Here is a 6,478-nt window from a genome sequence, read left to right on the forward strand (position 1 = left end):
TACGTAATATGAAAAGCAAGTTTGGAAATCTTTCGGCATTTAACTTTATGGCACTTTTTGTTTAAAAAAATCAAATTGTTTCACACGAGCAGCTAGAGTTAAATCATTTTTTTTTGCTCACTGATTGGTCATTATATGTGTTACGTAATTTATGCACGATACCACAAAACTCTTCCAAAACAAATTGCTAAACACAGTTATTCGTATAAGATTTTTATAATTTATGCTACCTTACATATAAGCAGCAACTATATTAAGCCATTCGTATAAACATTCCGAAAAGGTCCCACTTGCCCCATTATACGGAGTAAATGAAGATCTTCTCCACTTTTCATTATATGCATAATATACAGAATGCAAAATTTTTGAAACAGTTTTAATGCCCGTTAATAAGAAGAAATATACTAACAATGTCTTTTAGAACCATTGGAATTATAAAATTATTTATGTTTGAAATATTTTGGCTTGACAAAACTAAACTAGCATTTTTTTAGGTCCCACTTGCCCCGGGGTACCTTAGTTATTGATGAATCAGATGATTAGCGATTTGGATTTCGGAGAATCCCTCGCATAGATTTTGTGATTCCTCTTAGGGTTCGGAAGAAATTCTACTCTGCATTCCACGAGGATCCCAGTGGAATTATTTTTTCTGTATTTTTGAGCAGTTGCTCCCAGAAATCCCTCTCAGGATTCTGGGAAAGTCCCCCTTAGTAATCACGTAAAATTCCTGACAAGATTATGGGCAGATTCTCTTGAGATTCCGAGGAATTCTGGGTCTCAAAAAGACTTTGGAGGAATTCTCTTCAGGATTCTAAGGGAAACCTATCTCCCAGAATTCTGTGAGAGTATGTCTCAGGTTTCATTGGCAATCCCGCCCAGTATTTTGAGGGATTCTTTCTCAGGATTCTGGAGTAATCCTTCTAAGCTCTAAGCTACCCTTTTCAGGACTCTGGGTCATATCTTCTAAGTTTCTTGGGAAATTCAACTTAGAATTCCGAAAATCTTTTGTGAGAATATCTCTCAGTATTCTAGATGAATTTATCTCAAGAATGTGGAAGAATTGCTCTTGGAATTCCTCACAGAATTCTGGGAGAATTCATCTTAGGGTTATGGGATAATCCATCTTACGATTCTGGAAAATTTTTAGATTGTCCCAAGGAAAAGCTGCTCTTAGGATTCTGAGACAAGCTATCATAGAATTGTGGGAGAACTCCTCTCGGGATTCTGATCCGTCTCATAGATATGAAGTAATCCTTCTCAGGTTTCTAGGAAAATCCTTAATTTAGAGAGAATTCCTACCAAGATACCGGAAGAGCCATGCTTTCTTCTGGTGTAATCATTTTCAGCATTCTGAAAAATCTCTCCCATAACTCAGGAGGAACTCCTTTCAGAATTCGGGAGGAGTTTCTTTAAAAATTCTGGGGGAATTTATCTCAGCAGTCTGCGAGATTTTATTTCAGTACTATATGGGAATACTTCCCAGAATTCTAGGGAATCTCAGGATCACAGGATTTTTTTTTTCGATTCAAAAATTTTAGATTTCATTTTTTGCAGAATGCACTGTCTCAATGTTATATTCATCTTCAAATCAGGGACGCGAAATGTTCGATGTGCAATCTCAAATTTTGATATTGAATTTATTTCGGCAAATAAAACATACCATGAACTTGAACTACATGCAACGAACAAATCATTTTATAGTTTTGACGAATTTCGCCCCAAATCGTATTCGGAGTTGGCAGCACCCTCTCAGATTACAATGAAACTTTCTGGGTATGTACACCAAGACTAGATAAGCCACTTTGCATACTTAGTTTCTTCAAAATTTATCTGGACTGTCTTTTGAAAAGGGCTAAACTTTTTTTATGGATTTTTTAAAAATGTTTTTAATCAAAAAATGACTACTCCTACAAAAAAGTGTTGTATGGGTGATTATCACAAAATAAGTCAAATTTTAAGAAAAAAATACTGAAAAAAATCTTATATGGCCAGTATAGTTAAGTCTGTGCTTCTCAATCAGCGAACCAGTGTTCGAATCCAGTTCAATATTTTACATTCATATGTTTTATCTGTCGATTCGGCTCTAGCGATTGCTAGCTCGACATTATTTGTGATAAAAGATGTAAATTTGTGTCAAACGGGCCGCTCCTTTTATGTGCATCCAAGGGAACTTAAATTTACATGATTTTTTCTAAGAGTGTACGTATCCACTGAACAGTACATTAAAATGTCAGAAGATCTCGAAGAAATATATAATAACGCCAAAACAATACAGGTCGGACTCGATTATCCGGAGTCGGGTTCAGCAGCTTCCCAAACATATATCTTAGGAACGAAATATTGTACGAAGCTGAATTTTGACTGATAACTTATCAAAGTTGGCTTGATAAAATATCAAAATTTCAGCTTCGTACAATATTTCGTTCCTAAGATATATGTTTGGGAAGCTGCCGAACTCGACTCCGGATAATCGAGTCCGACCTGTACCAGGCACTCAGAAATTCCATAGTTTTTTGCCTATTCCTGGCGACAAAGTAAAGGCAAACAGGTATTCTAATTCAGAAGATGAACCAAAAATATTTAGTATGATCGGAAAAAAATAGAAAAGAACATGTTTGAAATTGGCTCTAAGACACATATATATATATTTGAAAAATTCATAATTATAAATAATTGTATATTTAAAAGTACACTTCAATACATATTGCGATCAAACATTACATTTCCTAAGAAAATACATTTGTAATATTTTGAAGTTTTTTATGTATAGGAAAACCCTTCCAAATGATTGAATAAATAACACAAAATCTCCTAGAAAATTGAGATTCATTGGATTCTGGGATTGTTATGGCCTTCACTGGTTTTATTGTTGATAACAAAATACACTGAAAAAAAATCATTCGAAAAAGAAAAAGTTTTTGTTACACAAACTTTTTTTCATTAAAAGTGCCCATCTTGTGATGTATGGACGGTTGGTAGGGAACATAATTACCTGTCTTGAGACAAAATTTCATCAAAATCAAAAATGGTGTTTTTTTAAATCAACTTTGAATTTTTAGAAATGATTTTTTTCAGTGTAGAGCTCATTTTGGATTTTTTTCAGTATTTTTTTCTTAAAATTTGACTTATTTTGTGATAATCACCCATGCAACACTTTTTTGTAGGAGTAGTCATTTTTTGATTAAAAGCATATTTAAAAAATCCATAAAAAAAAGTTTAGCCCTTTTCAAAAGTCAGTCGAGAAAAAAAATTAGAAAAATGAGTATGCAAAGTGGCTTATCTGGGCAAGGTCTACACACCAAGAAAGTTTCGTTGTAATCTGAGAGGGTGCTGCCAACATTTGTTCGAGTTGGCGCGAAATCCGTCTTTTGTAATATTTTATAATATCGAATCGATAAGAAAACATCGATGCAAAGCATTCGATTAAATCGGTGAATCGATTCTGCTGATCCGATACGCATCGTTTCACAAAAACCGATGTCTCAGCCAGATTTGCCTAATGTTAGTACAAACATTTCTCTAACTATTTTAAATCAACCTTCATTAGATCAAAAGCTGAGCACAAGAGGTACAATCCTTTATTGAGCTCCTAAACATCTAATTTTGATGATTTTATTCAACTTTTACCTGATTTGTGGTTCATTGGAAGGCTGATTTAAGGCTTAATATGCGCTTAATGAGTAATCAAATAAAATAATCAATTGAGTAAAAATAAAATAAAAACACTTTTGTAAGCCTATTTTTACCATTAGATGTTGAGGAATGTACAAATTAATCTGTGGGAAAACTGGGAATTGAACAGAACCTCCTGATTTATAGTCACTCGCCTTAGCACCTACACCACACACATTTGGATACATATCCTCGAAAACAAGAGCATTACTTGTTGCGTCTGAATAGATCAGCTGTCAAAAATTATTTGATGAAAGGTTGAACAACAGATGATTAATTCAGCATGTTGGTGTATGTTTTTAAGCTGGTTATCCAGATGAATAATATTCTGTTCAACTTGATATTCAGCCATCTATGTAATGCTGATTAAAGAGGTTGAACAAACCATACTTCAGACCAATATTGGAAATGGTCCATTTTTGCGTGACATAAATAATAACCCCAGTTGTTTGTTTAATATGCTGGAATCGTTAACAAGCGCAATGGTGGGATTGAGTCCCGTGGTCATCGGTGGACAGAGGCGAATTTCCGGAGAGGTGGAAAAGGCAAAGATTGGTTCTACTGCCCAAACCCGGGAAGCCACCTGGCGACCCGTCGGCATACAGACCTATCTGCCTGTTGGACACCGCCGGAAAACTGTTGGAACGGATCATTCTGTCGAGGCTGATGGTCTATACCGAGAAACCCGATGACTCTGGTCTCTCGGATAACCAGTTCGGCTTCCGGAAGGGTCGATCGACGGTGGACGCTATTAGGGCTGTAACCAAAACGGCCGAAATAGCGCTCCAAAAGAAGCGAACAGGAATCCGCTATTGCGCGGTCGTCACGCTGGACGTTAAGAATGCGTTCAACAGCGTCAGCTGGACCGCCATTGAGTGCGCAATACACCACCTAGGAGTCCCGGTTAGCCTATGCCGGATATTGGAGAGCTACTTCCAGAATAGAGTGCTAATCTATGACACCGAGGAAGGCGAGAGGAGCTACAAAATCACCGCAGGGGTACCGCAGGGGTCCATCTTGGGCCCGGTACTATGGAACGCGGCGTATGATGGCGTATTGAGGCTCAAACTTCCACCGGGCGTAAAGCTGGTCGGGTTCGCCGATGATATTACCCTCGTGGTTTACGGCGAGTCGATAGAGGAAGTGGAACTGACAGCAACTCACGCAATTGGCATAGTGGAGGATTGGATGAGGTCGAGACATTTGGCACTCGCGCACCACAAAACGGAGGTGGTGGTGGTAAACAACCGCCAGTCTGAACAGCAGGCAGTGATCACCACAGGTGGATGCACGATCAACTCTAAGCGCTCACTGAAGCAATTGGGGGTCATGATCGACGATAAGCTGAAATTCGGAAGCCACGTAGAATATGCCTGCAAAAGGGCAAGCATGGCGATAATGGCATTGTCAAAGATAATGTCAAACAGCTCGGCAATAGTCTCGAGTAAGCGTAAGCTGCTCGTGGCAGTAGCGGTCTCCATACTACGGTATGGCGCCGCTGCATGGTCGAAGGCGCTAGTGGTTAACCGAAACGTGAAGCGACTTGAGAGTACCCACAGGCTGATGTGCCTTAGGGTGGTGAGCGCATACCGCACGGTCTCAAAGGACGCGGTATGTGTCTAGCGGGCATGATGCCCATAGCTTTAGTGGTGGCAGAGGATGAAGAATGCTTCGAGCGACGCGGCATAAGAGGCGCGAGGCGTATCGCCAGAACCTCGTCTATGCTGAAGTGGCAGAGCGAATGGGATTCCTCCAGCAAGGGTAGATGGACACACAGGCTCACACCGAGCGTGTCCAAGTGGACGAGCAGGCCCCATGGCGAGGTGAATTTTCACTTGACTCAATTTCTGTCAGGCCATGGGTGCTTTAGGTGGTATCTGCACAGATTCGGACACGCAGGCTCCCCCGCATGTCCGGAGTGTGCAGACTGCGACGAGACCGCGAAGCATGTGCTCTTTGAATGTCCACGTTTCGTGGAGCAAAGGTCGAGTATGCAGGAGGTATGCGGTACACACTTAAAAATGATTCTTGAGCTCGGCAGAAAAAAATGCTGATTTCAATCGGCAACTCAAGATTTTGCTGATACTTCAGCAAATAACTCGCTTTTGCCGAGATTGTCCAAAACGTTTTACCGAAATATCAGCAAGTTGCTTGAAAACTACGAAAACTGACAGCATTTTTTGCTGAACCTTTCGGCAAACACAGATTTTACTGAAATCAGCAAACGAGATTACCGAATTTCAGCAAGACAACTGTCAGTTTTGCAGCCTTCCAGAAAAAAAAAACAAAACAGTGTTACGTGGTGCTGAAGGTGCTACATGAATAATAAATGAAGTAGTGATCTTTCAAACGAAGTGAAAATTTTTAAGAATGTAAGAACTTTCTGTAAGTAACTTATTGCTATTGAATTTCATATCCCCTCAATCTATTTTAGGACCTTTTTGCTGCTGCCCTTCGAGGAGCTGTTCGATTTTGGGAGTTGCAGCTGGGAGTTCAGTGTGTTTACTTATGGAAGAGAATGAAACCACCAGCAACCAATTGATTATTTTGAAAAACATTCCCTTGAAAAAAAAATGTAAAATACATATACGAGGATAAAACTTCTCTACTGTGTTTCTTTGTGAGCTAAAAATATTCTTTCTACTGAAAAATAAACAAAAAAAAAATGCCGAGATTCAGCAAATTTATTCCCACTGAAAATTTTGTTTGCCGAGAATTCAGCAAATATATTTGCTGAGAATCTCGGCAAAATATTAACAGCTGTCAATTTTTGTGATTGCCGAGGTTCCCGGCAAATCTTTTTTTT

The 6,478-nt window shown here is 39.0% G+C and overlaps 1 long non-coding RNA gene across 1 annotated transcript; it reads left to right on the forward strand.

Moving 5' to 3' along the window:
• Nucleotides 1–5,677: 5,677 nt before the first annotated feature.
• Nucleotides 5,678–6,276, forward strand: LOC109400673 (uncharacterized). The gene is made up of 2 exons (XR_003895679.2): nucleotides 5,678–6,044; nucleotides 6,107–6,276. It is a non-coding gene; the product is annotated as an uncharacterized LOC109400673 (long non-coding RNA).
• Nucleotides 6,277–6,478: the final 202 nt, after the last annotated feature.

This window comes from Aedes albopictus, chromosome 1, assembly GCF_035046485.1.
Source record: "Aedes albopictus strain Foshan chromosome 1, AalbF5, whole genome shotgun sequence".
Lineage (NCBI taxonomy): Eukaryota > Metazoa > Arthropoda > Insecta > Diptera > Culicidae > Aedes > Aedes albopictus.